General features: G+C 37.5%; 1 protein-coding gene and 1 pseudogene across 2 annotated transcripts in view; both read left to right on the forward strand.

Annotated features, from left to right (window-relative positions):
- Window positions 1–17,100, forward strand: part of GPAT3 (glycerol-3-phosphate acyltransferase 3) — a 54,604-nt gene that overhangs the window by 14,988 nt on the left and 22,516 nt on the right. The window lies entirely within an intron of this gene.
- Window positions 391–640, forward strand: LOC134386325 (cytochrome c oxidase assembly factor 4 homolog, mitochondrial-like; annotated as a pseudogene).

Below are 17,100 nucleotides of genomic sequence, written 5' to 3' on the forward strand. Positions count from 1 at the left end.
TGAGCAGCAGGGTTAGCAGAAAACATTGGATGGTGGAAGAGGAGGCATGTTCCCTAAGGAAAGGTAGAGGCAGACAAAGAAATCTTTCTCCAAACTGCCTCATAATCCAGTGAGAATATACTGTTTTGTAGGGAGCTTTACTTTAAAGTGGATTAGAGAAGGTAAAAGGTCAGATCAGATTAATGGTTTTAGAACCGCATTGTGAAGAGTTGGGTGGGAAGAGGGCAAATTAAGCCCTAAATCACAGAAAGGAAGGCTCCTATCCTACAGGACCAGTTAGGAAGTTCATAAAACATACTCTGAAGAAGAGCCCCAACTGCCTCAAAGTCACCACTGCTGCACAGGAGTGTGTAGTTGGGTCCTCTTCTCCCACCTGTTTGACTCCTCAAGATGTCAACCTCAGTCCCTCAAAGCCATACCTGGATCTGACAGGTGAAGAAAGAGGATGAGGAAGAGGACCTGCTGGACCAGTTAATCTCCTGCTCTGGCTGTGCTGCCTCTCACTTTGCGGAACAGGAGTGAATGGCCCAGCATGTGCCAGCCACAGGTGCAGGACTTCAAAGACTGCAAGAGTGAACAGCAAGCAAGGTGGTGGGAAGACCTGCAGAGGAGGAAAGAGTAAGCTGATTCCCATTGCTGAGACCCCAAACCACCTGTTCTCAAAGGATGGCCCTGCAGAAACCAGCACCCAGAGAAATCATTTATAACATTTATTTACTAATCACTTGTGATCCCATTATATCCATTATCTCCATCTCAAAACCCTAAAAGAACTATCCGCATTTTACAGATTAGGAAACTGAGGTTCAATGAGGTTAAAATAACACAGCAGAAGCCTGTAATAAATATAGAAGCCAGGCACACAAAAACCAAAAAACCAAAAAACCCCAAAACGTACAATGTATTATTTCCTAGACTGTTTTCTTTTCATATAGCAGTAGCAAAGTAGATGGTATGCCCTGTGCCCTACCCCTATTTTCAGTGAAATTAGTTTTTCTTTTTTAATTGTAACTAATATAAACAGGTTTTAAATCATCTTTCTATCCCCAGCACTAAGTAACTGTGGAGGGCTGGTTGTTGATTTGGCTGCTTCAGTCCCAAACCCCTCAGTAGTGCCTGCATCTCAAAGTTGTGGGGTTTTGAAAAAGCTGGGTGAGAACCGAGACTCAGATTATTTAAGAGTGAGAAGATAATAGCATCAAGTGATAGTTCTTGATAGTCAACTCAAGAATACACCCCCTATTAATTTACAGAAGTTCTCTTCACTATTGGGAGGAGCAGACATCTCTATGGGTATCTATCAACTGGGAAATCCAGCTTGTCATTTTAGAAGTATTCCCCAAACCCACCACTTTCTTTCTGGCCACGCTGCCCCCAAAGAAAGTCCCAAGCTTCTCTGTTTTGTTTCTGTCTTATAGATGAGAGCTTATCAATAATAATATTAATCACCACCATTTGTTAAACATTGACCCCACTGTGCAAAATTATTTATATAAGGGAGTTTTTTTGTTTTTTTTGGCAGCTGGCCAGTATGGGGATCTGAACCCTTGACCTTGGTGTTACAAGGCTGTGCTCTAACCAACCAAGCTAACCAGCCAGCCCAAGTGAGGTCTTGTTAATCCTTATTTTACTAGTGAGGAAACCATGGACGAGTAAGGTTGGGTAACTTGCTTCAGATCACACCCCTAGTCCAAGGCAGCCTGCAAATGAATCCCAATTTATCTGTTCTACTCAAAAGTCCTGGCCACCACTCTCCACCCTGTAACCACACCTTCCTTACACCCTCTGGTCAATACCTTCTGGTTATCCGTTCGATGGTCGAGGTGACTCACAAGTAGAAAATCCTCTTCTGAGTGTTGGCTTTGTCACCGTGATAAAATAAATATTTGGTCAGGAATATAGAAGGATTTGTTGACCTTGTTATTTGAGATTACAATAGAATCAAAGCTTTACCTAAATACAGGTACCTCTATATTCCTGTTTCTACATGGTTCGCATATCTGTAGTAGCATAATCCCCCCCCTTCTGTTTTTATTCTGAGCAATTTTCTGCTAGTGTCTCTCAGTTATCAAGACTAAGTTAAAAGCACTGCTATAGACTAAATATTTGTTTTCCCCAAGAATTCACATGCTGAAGTATAAACCCCAATGCGAGGGTTTGGGAATTTGGTCATGAGGGTGGGGTCCTCATGAATGGGGACTGTATATCCCAGGATCACAAACTGAAAGGTGGGAAACCTGTTGAGTAATTGGGTTTTGGCATGGATTTGGTTTTATTGTGTGAGGTTGTATTAATGACTTTTACATAAATGGAAGTGCAATTTAGTTGGTTGAATGCTTTTAAAATAGTCAGGGCTTTAAACAACATAGGAAACAGGAATAGAATTTAAAGTAATCTTGATGGCTTTGAAGAATGAGCCATCAGAGAGGACTACATTCAAGATGTTTACCCAAACATGATGTTCTAAAACGGGATAGAAAAACCAAGCTTGGGTACATGGTAGAAAAAGGCTGGCTACAGAATGTCAGAGACAGAGTTTTAGACAACCAGGCAATGAGAAACAAGGGAGAACACAGAACCTGAAAGGATGCTGCAGTGCAAAACAGAACCAGCATGGTCACCTACTCAGTAGTGAACCGTTTAATCACTAACTCTGGTCTCTGCTGTGAGCATTGCCTGCTTACTGAGTGTTTTCTGTGTGACTAGGTGATATGCTGAACTGTGCTGTTGGTCATGCCCTCAAGTGACTCATAGCCTAGTTGAGGAAATATCACCAATAACCATACAGCAGTTGAGAACCAGGCAGTGTGAATATTACTAAATTCCTTAAACATATAAATATAATTAATTTTAGTAAGAAAATTCTTAAGTGCAGCGTGAAAGGAGATCATTTTGGATGGGGGACCTCAGAGAGTGTTTTTTGTGGATATGTTTGTGTTAAACCGGCCATGTGGAGGTGGGTTGGGATTAAATAGGATGGAAAGACTTTCTAAACTGGGGAAATGAGAGAACAGCTTAATTAGCAGTAGGAGTGTGCTTTGTTTATTGAAGGGGCAAAACAGAAATAAGGTTGTTTTGGAGGGTAAGATTAGGTCATGGAGGCTCTCAAAATGAAGCAGTTTAGATTTGATCTAACGGCATAGGTAAGCTCAGGTTTACTGTCTACATTAAGGGTGGTGAAGAGGAAATTCTGAAGCTTGTAAAAATGGTTAATATAGTAGTAAATGAGATCTGTGAAGGCTGATTATCGAATTTAGAAAAAAAAAGAGGGATGACTCATATTAAAGTTAGTTAATTATTAAAAGGAGGAACCCAGTCCACTTTTCCTCATAAAAGATGGATCAGATTGGCTTTAATTGAAATAAAATAATTAAATTGTATATAGGGAAAGACTTCTTGTTGGCAAAAAATGATCAGAAAACTGCTGCAGGTAGTAAGTAGATTTTATAGAGATCTTTTATGAATAGGCTAATTGAGAATTTTGGGAGAGGTGTGAATTACTGTTTGTTTATAGCAAAGCTCTTTTCTTTTTTTTTTTTTAAAGCATGCCTTGTTATCTTGGTTGTAATGCATTCTCTATAAGAATTATAGTATCAGGGTCGGCCTGTGGCTCACTTGGGAGAGTGTGGTGCTCATAACACCAAGGCCATGGGTTCGGATCCCTATGTAGGGATGGCCGGTTAGCTCACTTGGGAGAATGTGGTGCTGACAACAATAAGTCAAGGATTGAGATCCCCTTACCAGTCATCTTTTAAAACAAAACAAAACAAAACAAAACAACAACAACAAAAAAGAATTATAGTATCTATTTTTAAATCCTTCTTTCAGTAGTGTTTGTCTCTCTTAAAAGTGGAGGTACCTGTTTGTGGTCTACTTGCTCTACGGGCAGAGAAAGCAGGGGAGCTTTTCACTGGTTCTTTTATTCTGCCAGCAAGTAGCAACCACCCTACAATTCTCCTTTGCTTTTTCTTCTTTATCTAAGAGGTTTTTCAATGTCATTTCTTACTTTCCTCTGTTTTTTTTTTTTTTTTTCCTGAAGCTGAAGCTCTTGGGACAGCGTAAGTTCTCAACTACACAGGAGGTGAAGGGGACAGAATGCCAAAGCATGCTTTGTGCACAGAGGGCTGGAGAGGACATAGAGGGGGTTCTGTATTTGGTGAGAATAGGCTTTTGGGCTCAGGGAGAAGAGAGAGTCCATTGAATTTATCCTGTCCTTAGGTTGCGGGGGGAAGAAGTCTGTGATGTCTGAATGCCCTGGGGTGGGCAAAACCCTTAGGCAAGGACCTTCTCCTTTTCTAGGTCAGGTGCCTGGTTTTCCTGTTTCTCTTCCTCAAAGCTCTGTTTTCCCCAAAGCTTGGACTGGCTAGAAAATAACCTTGATTGTCTGAAAAAAAAAAAGTTAATGTATGTCAGAGACAGTGCATATACATAGCAAATGACATTCTTCTTCAAGTTATTAGAGAAAACAGCATTATGGGCAGTGATTTCTAGTATCCCTGTGCAACCAGTGGCATTCTCTTAGTTTAAGCAGAGGGAAGTTGATAATGAATTCCAAGGCTATCTCTTTCAAATAATAAAAAAGGAGATTAAGACTTCAGCTATGTGTAATTAATAACATCTACCCACTTGGTAGAATATGTAAAGTACTTAAAGTCTTTGCAGGGAGTAAGTGTATGTTCCTCTTTTCCAAAGTGTGTCATTCATATCCCTTCCTTTTTTCTGCCTGTGCAGTGACGTTGGCACAAATCTGCTCAAATAAATTAACATCCTCATTTTCAATGACTCATATGTCCAAATTGGTGACTTTACTTGCCAGTGTGTGGGCCCACCCACATGACTCCCACAGACAGGTATCAAATGTGTGATGCAGGCAGGCATTGTGAAATCCCAGCGTGTGAAGGTGTTCAGCCTTGTGATGCTCAGCTGATGTTCTCTACAGTGAGCACATATGTAAGATTGCCAAGCAATACGGAAACATGCATAACAGGGTTCGTGTGCAAGAAGAGGTATAAAAACAGGCAATTTGTAATCGACAAAGATAAAGGAACTAATATCCTCCCCCCCTTTTTGGGTGAAAAAAAAAAAAAGAAAAAAGGGGGCATTGCCTTGCCACTCCACCCTTACCCCCCACAGGAAAAGCCACCCATTGTGTTCTTTAGTACTCACCTGATTTAATTTTAGAAACTTAGAAATGATATTTTATGAGTTTGATATACCTTGGGGATTTTTTCTTCTTTGCTTACAATCAGTTAAGACAACTCCTGCATCATGGAGTTGGTGGTTCCTAAGCACAAGGAGAAGAAGAAAGGGGGAAATGGAATTCTGCTAATGTGAAAAGCAATAATTTTAGGAAAAGGAGGCATCAGGTAGAAGAAGCTATAAGCAGAGGCAGGAGGGTAGGGGAGCCTGGGAAATATTAGGCACCCAATGACTGATATAGTTTGGCTGGAGCGAGGATGAGTGAAGATGAGTTGGTGTAGAAGGAGTTAAGACTGTATATTCAGGTTTACTTCAAGTCCTAAAAGGCTTTGAATGAATGCCAGGCTAAGAAACTCATTCCTTATGTGAGGGGATCTCAAAGTTTTGAGAAGACAAATCTGATAGTTTTGTGGAAGAGGTATTAGACAGGAAGAGGGTGGGGGAAGTGGAGAGAGAAGGGATGATAGACAGGGAGCCATTCTGGAAGGGCATGAACCAGAGCAGTGGGGTTGGTGGAGAGATGGAGTTTCCCGCAGCCATAAAGAAGTGTGAGCCTTGGGGAAGTCGGGTTTATAGGTGCACATCTGAGAGTTGTTTGCAGAGAGTGAAAGTTGAAGTGGTGGATTTAATGAACTCATAGAGGGTGAAAGACATATACAAAGACTGGAGAAAAGGTAGTAGAAAAGGGGCAGGAAGAGATAAATGAACGAAAGATCAACCAGGAAAGACAATAAGAGCAGAGGGATTGGAAACTGAAAGAGAGAGTTGTAACTATATATTTTTTCTCTCTCCTCATTCTTTTGTCCACTGATACTCTTTTGTGCTATATTTTTCTCCTGAGAATAATAGATGTTGCCTGTCAACTCCTCTTTAGAATAACATTGAATGCTTTTTTGTAAACTGTGCTTTCTGTGAGTGTGTACAAATATGGGGGATTATTAGGGACTTCTAAAGCTAATCCAGAACTTAAGTATTTTGGGGAAAGATTTTGAAATGAAATAGTGACACTGGGTATGTAGAAAGTGATCATAATACAGTTTCACCTTGTTGCATCTTTACAATTCTGAGGGTATGCTGAGTCATCAGACTGAGCTAGCAAATGAATACACAAAGGATACGTGTGTTGGTTCTTCTGCAAACACTTTAAATTTGGGTTTATACAACCTTTAAAAAATATTTTAATACTTTTGCATAAATAATAAATTCAGAAATCATAGTAATTAAAAAACTTACACTTTGATAAATGTAGCTTCAACTCCTGTTGCTGACTATGTCTACTGCATGTTAGTTTGTTACGTATTTTTCAAGTACTTCTTTATGCTATTACAAACATGCTATTATAATGCAAATGTTTATTATTTTCATGACATTTCTGAGTCACTATGCATGACTATTCTGAGTCTTGTGTTTTCCACTTATAGTATATCCTATAGACGGTTCCATATTATTACTTAAAAAGTTTGTGCTTTTTTGACAGTTACAAGAAATTTCATTATATGAATGCAAATGGTTCTTTTTATCTGTAATTCTCACCTTTTGGCTGCTAAAAAGTAATGCTACAATAAATATAACTGTAAAATGAATTCTTACAAATAGGATTGCTCTGCCAAAGAGCATTTGTGGTTTTGATTGATATTGTCAAATTACCCTTCACTGGGTATTTATGCAAGTGCCTGTCTCCCCACAGCTTCACCAATGGTGTAAATATGTGTCAGACTTTTGGATTTGTGCCTATCTGATAGGTGAGAAGTAGAAACTCAGTTTAATCTTAAATTGCTTTTCTCTTATATGAGTGTGAGTTTGTACATATTTTCATGTTTAAGGGCCAGTTGTATTTCTTTTTCTGGGAACTATCTAGTCACATCTTTTCACCATTATTCTATCAGGCTGTTTTGCTTCTCTTTGATTTCTAAGACCTTTTCATATATTGAAATGATTAGCTGTTGTCTGTACTGAGATACAAATTTTTTTTCAGTTTTTAATTTCTGTTTTTTCCTTTGCTATCATGCTTCATTTGAAAACATTATGCAGGTATTTTTTTATTTTTATATAGTCCAGTTTATCAATATTTTATTTCTAGCTTCTGGATTTTGAGTTCTTTGGTAGAAAGATTTTCCCTCTTATTTATTTATTTTTTTCCTATTAACATATGTTTTACCTAGGAATATATATATATATATATATTTTAATATTTAAATCTTTGATTCATTTATTCTGGTGTGTTTGTCCAGATGACTATCCAGTTGTCTCAACACTCTCTATTAAAAAGTCCATCTTTCTCACAGAGCAGGGGCAAAAAATAAATAAATAAATAAAATTTAAAAAGTCCATCTCTACCCAACTGATTTGAGATACATTATTAATATTATTTCTGGAATTCCAGTATATTTTTGGATCTATTTCTGAGCCTTCTATTTAGTTCCATTTGTCTACTTGTCTTCTCATGCACTGTTATCATATGGACTTAATTATTGCTTCTTCAATGGACTTTTTTGATATCTGGTAGAAATAATTGTTCTTGTTGTGCTTCCTATTTGTTCTTGTTTGCTTATTTTCCCATATGATCTTGAGGTCCTGCTTTCTGTGGTCCAAGGAAATACAACAATCCATTTTTAATGGAGTTGTGTTAAGTTTATAAATTTACTGAAGAAGGTTTGACATATCTGTGTTGAGTCTTACATTTATTTAGGTTTTCTTTCGTATCCTCCAGAGATGTTTTGAAGTTTTCCTCAGATAGGTTTTGTACATTTCCTCTTAAGTTTATATTTTGGTTGCTGTTATAAATGGAGTGTGTTCTTCCATCATATTTCTAAATGATTGTTGTTTATATAGGAAAGCTTTTGATTTTAGTAAGGTAGAAGGATATAAAATTAAGAATTCTCATGCTGTATGTGGTTTTTCAGGAGGTTTCCTTTTTTTCAGATATACCGTTATTTTATCTTCACATATTGATAGTTTTACCACTTCTCTTTCGACTTTGGTTTGTATTTTACTTCTTTTCCAGTTTATACTTCATTTCGTTCACTTGTCTGATTGTGTTGGCTGATATTCTAATACAGTGTTGAATGGTAGTGGTGACAGTGGCATTCCTGTTGAGAATGGGCTATAGTGCCTTCAGTGTCTTCCTGATAAGTGTCATGTTTGTTTTGATCTATTTTCCCATCTCATGTTAAGTACTTGTTGATTCTTGTTTTGTTGTTTTAAATCAAGAATGAATGTTGAATTTTTCATGTTTTTTAAGCATCTGTGATGGTGAATATATATATTCCGCCTTAGACATATTATGGTGAATTATATACTAAGAGTTAAAAAAAAAAATTTTTTTTTTAATAAAAGATGACTGGTAAAAGGATCTTAACCCTTGACTTGGTGCTGTCAGCACCAGGCTCTCCCAAGTGAGCTAACCAGCCATCCCTATATGGGATCCAAACCTGCAGCCTTGGTGTTATCAGCTCTGCACTCTCTCAAGTGAGCCACGGGCCGGCCCAGAGTTTTAAAAATATTTGAATCATCTTTGCATTTATGGAATAAACATTGTCTGGTTATAATGTGGTGCTGGAAATTGTCTGCCAAAATTGGAGTTAGGATTTTTGCAGTTGATCTTTATATTTGATTACTTACCTAACTATCTTTCTTTCTTTCTCCCTTTCTTCACAGTTTAAATGTTTGGCAGAATTCTCTGTAAAAAGTCTGGGTCTAGTGTGTATTGGTTGGGTGGGAGGTGGGGATGTATGTAAGTTTCTTTTAATGTTTTCTGCTGATTGGCCCAGGGTTTGAACCCTGGACCTTGGTGTTATCAGTACCATGCTTTAACCAACTGTGCTAATCGGCTAAATGTAAGCTTTTTTTTGCTCACCACATTATTTCATCTGTGCAAATGGTTCTCTTTAGTGTTCACATCTTGGTGTCAGTATTTAGTAGAAAGTTGTTCATTTGCCCAGATTTTTATTCAGCTTATTTTCAGAGGCCTTTGTGCAGAGTTGTTTATTGTAATTTTTATGTTTTTCTGTTTATATTTTTTCTCCTTTGTAAATTCTTACTTTGTATTATATGTGGGCTGTCTCCCCTGACCCTGTTTTGTTTTTCTTAATTGGGTTAAGTAATGGAGTATACAGGTATTCAAAGTAAACTTTACCCTTAAAAATTTTTGATTGTAATTCTTAAATGTGCCAACCAGGGCAACATTGCTGGGGGAGCATGAGTAGTTTCATAACTATAATGCTTTTTTAAAAACTATGCAATCATGATTGAGTCATCATTATTGAGCAGTGCTTAGGAAAACCAAGAGAGATGCATATATTTTGAACACGTTTCATGTATTTGAAAGCTCATGGTAGTTGTGCTGATTTTTTCCTCCCTTTTTATTTTATGGACCTGTTCTATGGTACAGTAGTTCCCTCTTATCTGTGATTTCACTTTCTTCAGTTTCAGTTACCTGAAGTCAACTGCAGTCCAAAAATAGGGGAGTATAGTATAGTACAATAAGATATTTTGAGAGACCCCATTCACATAACTTTTATTGCAGTATGTTATGATTGTTCTATTTTATTATTAGTTATTGTTGCTAATCTCTTATTATGCCTAATTTATAAATTAACCTTTATCATGGGTATGTATCTACAGGAAAAAACATAATACTGTATATATAAGGTTCAGTACTATCTGCAGTTTCAGGCATTCACTGGGGGTCTTGGTATGTGTCCCCTGCGGATAAGCAGGGACTATCATGTACCCTATTATAGTTCTTATAATGCAGTGTTTGTTGCTGTTACAGGGAAACTTGTGAAACTTTTTTGTGGGGAGTTTTTCATTTTGCACTGTATTTACATTTTCTATTTGTCCTCCTCTCCAATCCCTACACTCGAGATTAGAGAAACCTGAAACTTAAAATAACAACAAAACTGCCTAATCAGTAGCAACTCCTCTTACTGGTACATTGCTAATATGACCACCAAATAGATAAAATATTATTAATAATAGGTGAAATTAAGCAGAAAATGTTCTAACACTTGGAATCATTATAATTGGTGAGGTGAATGGTCTAACATAGATCTGTTGTTTTTATCAACAAAATGACAGTGTGATTCAGAGGTGGGGCAAATCCAGGTTTTGTGGAAGCTTGACGTTTATACAATTTGGAGGCCCTCTTTAATAAGGAATACAAAGTGATCCACACGGAATTAGGTGTGGGATGTTGGAAGGGGCCTGTGTACATTTGGACCCTGAGACTTAAGCTTATTAGCTTCATGGTCAATTTGTCTTTAGCTCAAAGACCTTGAACTCAAACCTGAAGTCATGGCTGAGGATATAGCAGGGTTAGATGGCTCTTTGGACCAAAAGAGATAGAGGCTGTTTTCTACAAACCTTGACTGGATGACAGTGCAGGTTTATGAAGATGTAAAAGAGGTAGAAGGTTTGAGAATATATCTGACGACAGTAACACCACCAACAAATTAAGGGTGATTATCTTTTCTAAACCTTGATTAATCTGTAAGATGTGTAGGAAAGCTGCTTCTGCCTTGGAGAGAACTTGAAGAGTAAAGAAACTGGCAGGATATCTGTGTACTGATGTTACAGAGTCATACATTGGACAGAAGAGCTTACTCAAACAACTCGGACCTGGCTGAACTATAGAACTGAGGAACCAGTGGGTGAACCACTGCCAATGGGGTTTTTTTTTTTTTTTTTTTCCTTTCTCCTTAGTTTATTGTGGGAAGGTCCAGAGATCTCACTGAGAGGAAATTAGGGATGTTTCAGGTTGTAAAAGATTCCTGCCTAGGTTAAAAAAAAAGTGTGACTTGAGTTACAGTTTTCTGGAAATGATGGTCCAGTGACAAGTGCATATCCAGATTAATGTTGGATGGGGCCACATATAAGTTTTCCTGTATCAGTTAAAGTTCTCTTTCTTCCCTCAAAGGTAGGAGAAATACTATGAAGAACTGCTAGTCAGGGCTTTATATTTAGCAAGGAAGAACTGGGGGCGATGCAGAGTTGATGGGAAAGATCTTTTTTTAAATTTAAATTTAAATTTATGTTTTGATGGGAAAGGTCTTATGTATTTGGGGTTTGTCAAAGGGTAAGTGTTGGACAGAGTGACATGGAACTTGAGGCTTTAAGGTACAAGAAAGCATTTGGTTTTGGAGTCACAGACTTGGTTTCATATCCTAGCTCTATTCCTTATTCTCTGTGGTCCTGGGCAAATTACCCAACCCCTCTGAGCCTTAGTTTCCTCATATGTAAATTGGGGATAATATATAATACCTCATAGGATTATGAGGATTACATAAGTGTATGTGTCAAGGATGTAGCACACAGCCTGGCATCAGGAAACATTCAGTAAATGTCAGTTGCCTTCTGGTTTAGGAGGAAAGATTTTAAAATATATATGGGAAAGATAGGTATGATTGGTTAGAGCCTCTAATTGAGATTATAGCTAGACATTTGACAGACTCAGAAGTAACATTTTTTTCTGCTTTTTAAAATATTGAGGTGTAATTTACATACATTTAAATGCACAAATATCAAGCAATTCAGGTAGACCGATTTTTATGTGTTTATAGGTTTTATGTGATTACCACCCAGATCAAGCTAAGGAATGTATCTACAATCTCAAAGTTCTCTCAAGCCCCTGCCCCATGTATGTCCTTCATCCCTTAGTCCCTCTTCTCTCCTGATTCTGTCATCATCAGTTTTTCCTCTTTTTGACTTCAACATAAATAGACTCATACAGTATGTCCTCTGTGTCCGTTTTTTTCCATTCAGAATAATATTCGTGGGATTTCTCCATGTGGTTGTATGAATCAGTGGATTTTTTTATAATTTTTGTGGATTATTTCTTTATACAAATACCAATAATTTGTTCAATCATTATTTTATTTTATTTTTTTTTAAAGATGACTGGTAAGGGGATCTTAACCCTTGATTTGGTGTTGTCAGCACCATGCTCTCCCAAGTGAACTAACCAGCCATCTGTATATAGGGATCTGAACCCGTGGCCTTGGTGTTTTCAGCACCACACTCTCCCAAGTGAACCACAGGCTGGCCCTGTTCATTCATTATTATGTTGATTGATATTTGAATTATTTCCAGTTTTTAGCCATTAGGAATAAAGCTGCTATGAACACTGTTGTGCAGATATCCTTGTGAAAATCTGGGCCATAGGTTAAGCAAGTATATGTTTAAGTTTATTAGAAACTGCTAAGTGTTATTCTAAAATGTTTGAATATTCTTAGTAGCAGTGTATGAAAGTTCTAGTTGGTCCATAGCCTCTCTAGTACTTAGTATTTAAATTTTAGCCATTCCTGTGGCTGTATAGTAGTATCTCCTCATAGGTTGTTTTTTTTTTTTTTTTTTTTTGGTGGCTGGCTGGTATGGGGATCCAAACCCTTGACCTTGCTGTTATAACACCGGGCTCTAACCAACTGAGCTAACCGGCCTCATTATAGTTAAAAAAAAAAAAAATAGCATTGTGTAAGTACTTTTTTCTCAATATAAAATAATATATACACTTTATAGTAGAATTAAACATTACAGAAATATAATAAATAAGAAAATTAAAAATCAGCCCTATGAAATACTTGTATTAGTCTGTTTCTGTTGCTTATAACAGAAATACCCAGAACTGGGTGATTTATAAGAAAATTAAATTTATTGCTTACAGTTTCAGAGGCTGGGAAGTCCAAAGTCCAGGGAACATAATCTGGTGAGGGTCTTCTTTGGTGATGGCTTTACAGTAATGCAGGCTTCTCACATGGCAGAATGGCAGAGCAGAGAGAGAGAGAGAGAGAGACTTTCACGTGCTCTCCTTTTAAAGCCCTCAGAACCATGCTCCTGACCACTATTATTAATCTGTTCACTATGGCATGGTCCTACAGTCTAATTGCCTCTTCAAGGCCCACCTTTTGGTGACCATAACAGGGTTCCCCACCCTCAACAGTTACAGTGGGGTCCAAGTTTCCAATACCTGGAACTTTGGGGGACACAATTTAAGCCTCAGTGAGTTTGGTGGGGGGAGATTCAATCCACAGCAATATTATTACCCAGAAAATACTAATATTTTGATGTATTTCCCTAATTTTTTCCCCCATTCATATATATTTTTCTAAATATAATTGGCATTGTAGTTTAATAGATATGGGGTTGGGTCCTGGAATCTTTTTTTAAAGGTTCCACAGATAATTCTGGTATGCAGCCATGTTTGAGAACCACTGAGTTAGTTCAGTACTCTTCCTTTCCTTTATATCTTAGTGTCTGGTCTGATGCCCGGCACTCTCTATAATATTGACTAACTGCCTTGGGTTGAATGTCTTCCCCAAAACTTAATCACCATTGTAACTGTTAAGGGTGGGAAGTCCTATTTTGGTAATTGCAAGGTGGAGCCTTGAAGAGGTGATTAGATTGTAGGACCATGCTATAGTGAATGGATTAATAATGGTGGTCAGGGGTGGGGTTTTGAGGGCTTGAAAAGGTGAGCACAAATAATTTTTCTCTCTCTGCTTCCACCATCTTGAAATGTGAGACCCTGGGTCACTGTCACCACCACCAGATGTGTTTCTTGGACTTTGGACTTCCCAGCCTTTGAAACTGTAAGCAATAAATTTTGTTTTCTTTCAAATCACCCAGTTCTGTGTATAAGCAACACAAACGGACTATTACACTAAATGAATAACTGAATGAATGCATTAAAGAATGAATGTGCTTGATTTAGATGAGGAAATTACCAGCTACATTGACTTTTCCAATGAGTATCTTAAGTACGTTTTTAGACATAGCATTCATTTTTTAAGGGGAGAGAGAATAATACAATTAATCCCCTTGTACCCATCACCCAAATTCAACAGTTACCAAGAATTTGCTGCATTTGCTTCATCTATCCTTTTTTCTTTAAGCTTTTCCTTTGTGGGAGTATTTTTTTGTTAATTAAAAAAAATAATTATAGAAGAGTATATAAACAATGTAGAAAGTTAGAAAATACAAATAAGCAATGGGAAATATATTCTCCATATTCTCCTCTTAATGATATACTTCTAGGGAAATATTTTAAAGCTAATTTCAGATATCATGTCCTTTTATCTTTACATACTTCAGTATGCATCTCAAAACATGGACTTTTTAAAACATAAACATAAAGACATTATTATACTCAACTGAGTTGATAATAACAAAATAGATTTTTGAAAAAGTACTTAGGAAGGAAAGCAGTGATGATCAGCACCACAGAGGAGTCCCTGTGAAATAAGCATAGCCAAATTGCCTAATTTATGTCTTGGAAATTGTAAACTTGACTAATGGCTCAGGGAATGGTTTGGACATGGTATATCTAGAGCTTTGCCTTGCAATGTTACAGCTAAATTATTCCAAGCAAAGGTGGCAAAAAGTAGACTGGAAATCTGTGCAGTTAGGCGACTGTGTGGTTGGTGCAGTAAATAACATATTAGTGTATGTAGTGAATTGTAGACAAACGAGATGGAGATCAGTGGTATGTTTCTGGGATCCATCCTGGGTACTGGCATTTCAGGAGGTATAAAGATCACATCTAAGTGACTGTTTGAGCAAGGGCCATGCCTCTCCACTGGCATTCTATATTATTGTTCTTCTTTAATTCCAGCAGCACTGGACAATCTCATTCCCCAATCCTAACATATACTTGGTTGTTATAACTACTTTACATTAGGCTCTTCTTTAATCAGGCCGGTCACATTTATGGGTCAGGAAGGAGGTTGGGATGGTAGGGAAGGACATAGCCCTGGCTTCCTTGCCAAGGAGCTGAGCCCCTCAGAGGAGTTCATCATGCCAGGAAAAGGACACCACTACTGATAGTTGGTGCTGGGACAGGTAAACTCTCTGCCCAATTGTTTAATAATTGGGTAAGAGGATAGAAGTATAACATATATAAACAAGAATGTAAAATTATAAATGTAGAACTTTATGCATTTTCCAAAGTGAACTTACTCATGTATCTCTCATCTAGATCAAGAAATAGAACATTACCAGTACCTCCTCCAGTCACTGTGGGATGGGGAAAGTGTATTTGTGTCAATCCAAACCAGATTTAAAAATTTTCCCATAGAAGCCACGTTGAGAGTTTTCTGTTTCATGCTATTGCTACTATATGATCACCTATGTTTTTGAGTTAGTTAGGTTTATGATTGAGTAGGGTTCTTGCTCAGACAGACTATAGTCATGTGCCACATAATGATATGTTTCGGTCAATGAAGGACTTGCATTTATGTTGGTGGTCCCATAAGATTATAAGGAAGCTGAGAAATTCCCATTGCCTAGTGACATAGTATATGTCATAACGGCATAGCAAAACACACATTGCTCATGTAGGAGCGATAGGCTATACCATACAGCCTAGGTGTGTAGTAGGCTATCCACCATCTGGGTTTGTGTAAGTGTATTCTGTGATGTTCACAAAACAATGAAATTGCCCATTGATAGAGTTTGGATGTTTTGTCCTCCCAAAACTCATGTGGAAATCTGATCCCCAATGTGACAGTGTTGGAAGCTGTTTGAGTCATGGGGATGGATCTCATGAATGGATTAATGCTCTCCCCGGGGGAGGAGGGATAGTGAGTGAGTTCTCGCTCTATTAGTTCCCATGAGAACTGGTTGTTTAAAAGACCCTGGCACACCCCCCTCTCTCTTGCTTCCTCTCGCCATGTGATCTGCTTGTACCTGCCAGCTACCTGTCACTTCCCACCATGAGTAGAAGCAGCCTGATGCCCATGCCAGAGACAGCTGTCCCAGAATCGTAAGCCAAATGTTTATTTGTTCTTTATAAATTACCCAGTCTCAGGTGTTTCTGTTATAGCAACACAAACAGACTAATACACCCACCTAATGATACATTTCTCAGAACATAGCCCCATCATTAAGCAACACATGACTGTCAAACAAGGTTTCCATGAGAGAATGTGTTTTGAACTCTGAACTTCTGACTTTTAGAATGTAGGCTATTGGTAGGTTAAAGGTCTACATCTGTATATAAGCTGCTGTATCCTCCTTGGTCTGTAGTAGACTCTGATTTTCTTAATTGCTTGCTTAGAAAGCTTGCTTTACAACTGGAGTAGAAAAACTAGTGTGATTTATAAATGGGCAGTTATTCCAAGAGTTCACTCAGCTAATTTAGAGTTAATTATGTTTGAGATGGTTTTAACTTCTACCTCCATGTCCTCAGGCCTCTCATATCAAGTATTATTTATGTACGAGTGACTTGCTGAAGACATAGGGGCATAGGCCAGCTTGTGCAATTAATCTCTGGCATTAGATAGAGTTCTAATTTTATTTTCATCCAAGCATGGACTGTGTTGGCTTGGGCAAAGCATTTGGTATAAGGACAAAGTTCAAATGCTTATGAATTTACTCTTTAAAAACTGACTTGTGAAATAAAAGGACATTTTTCCTAAAATCAGGATTTTTTCCAAGTTTAGGCTATGGATTGCTTTGAAAGATCAGGATTAATTTATTGAAAATAACTGGGTTGTTTTAATGACAATAAAATTAATGTAAATTGTATCTGTGCTAGTTAATCTGATATGTTTATATTGATGTTTTGAAGACTACTCACCAACATTTCTAAAGTGGCAAAAGAAATATTTCCTCTCTTCCTTTCTAACCTATAATTTGATTCCTGAAATATAGTGAGTGTTCCTTATATGTTGATTGAACTGAATATTTTTTCCTGCCAGAAGTTTATATTTAGGTGAATTAGATCAGTAATTCTGACCCTCAATAGTCAATATATCTCAAAAGGAAGTAACATTATATTTTCAACAGTGCTTCTTTTGACACCTAATTTCTTATAAGTTCCATTTTCAAATATTGTGTGCCCAATATTAGAGAGCTCTCAAGCTGGTACCTGCTCTCTTACAATATAAATCTTCATCTTAGGAACAA

Source organism: Cynocephalus volans, chromosome 9 (genome assembly GCF_027409185.1).
Source record: "Cynocephalus volans isolate mCynVol1 chromosome 9, mCynVol1.pri, whole genome shotgun sequence".
NCBI lineage: Eukaryota > Metazoa > Chordata > Mammalia > Dermoptera > Cynocephalidae > Cynocephalus > Cynocephalus volans.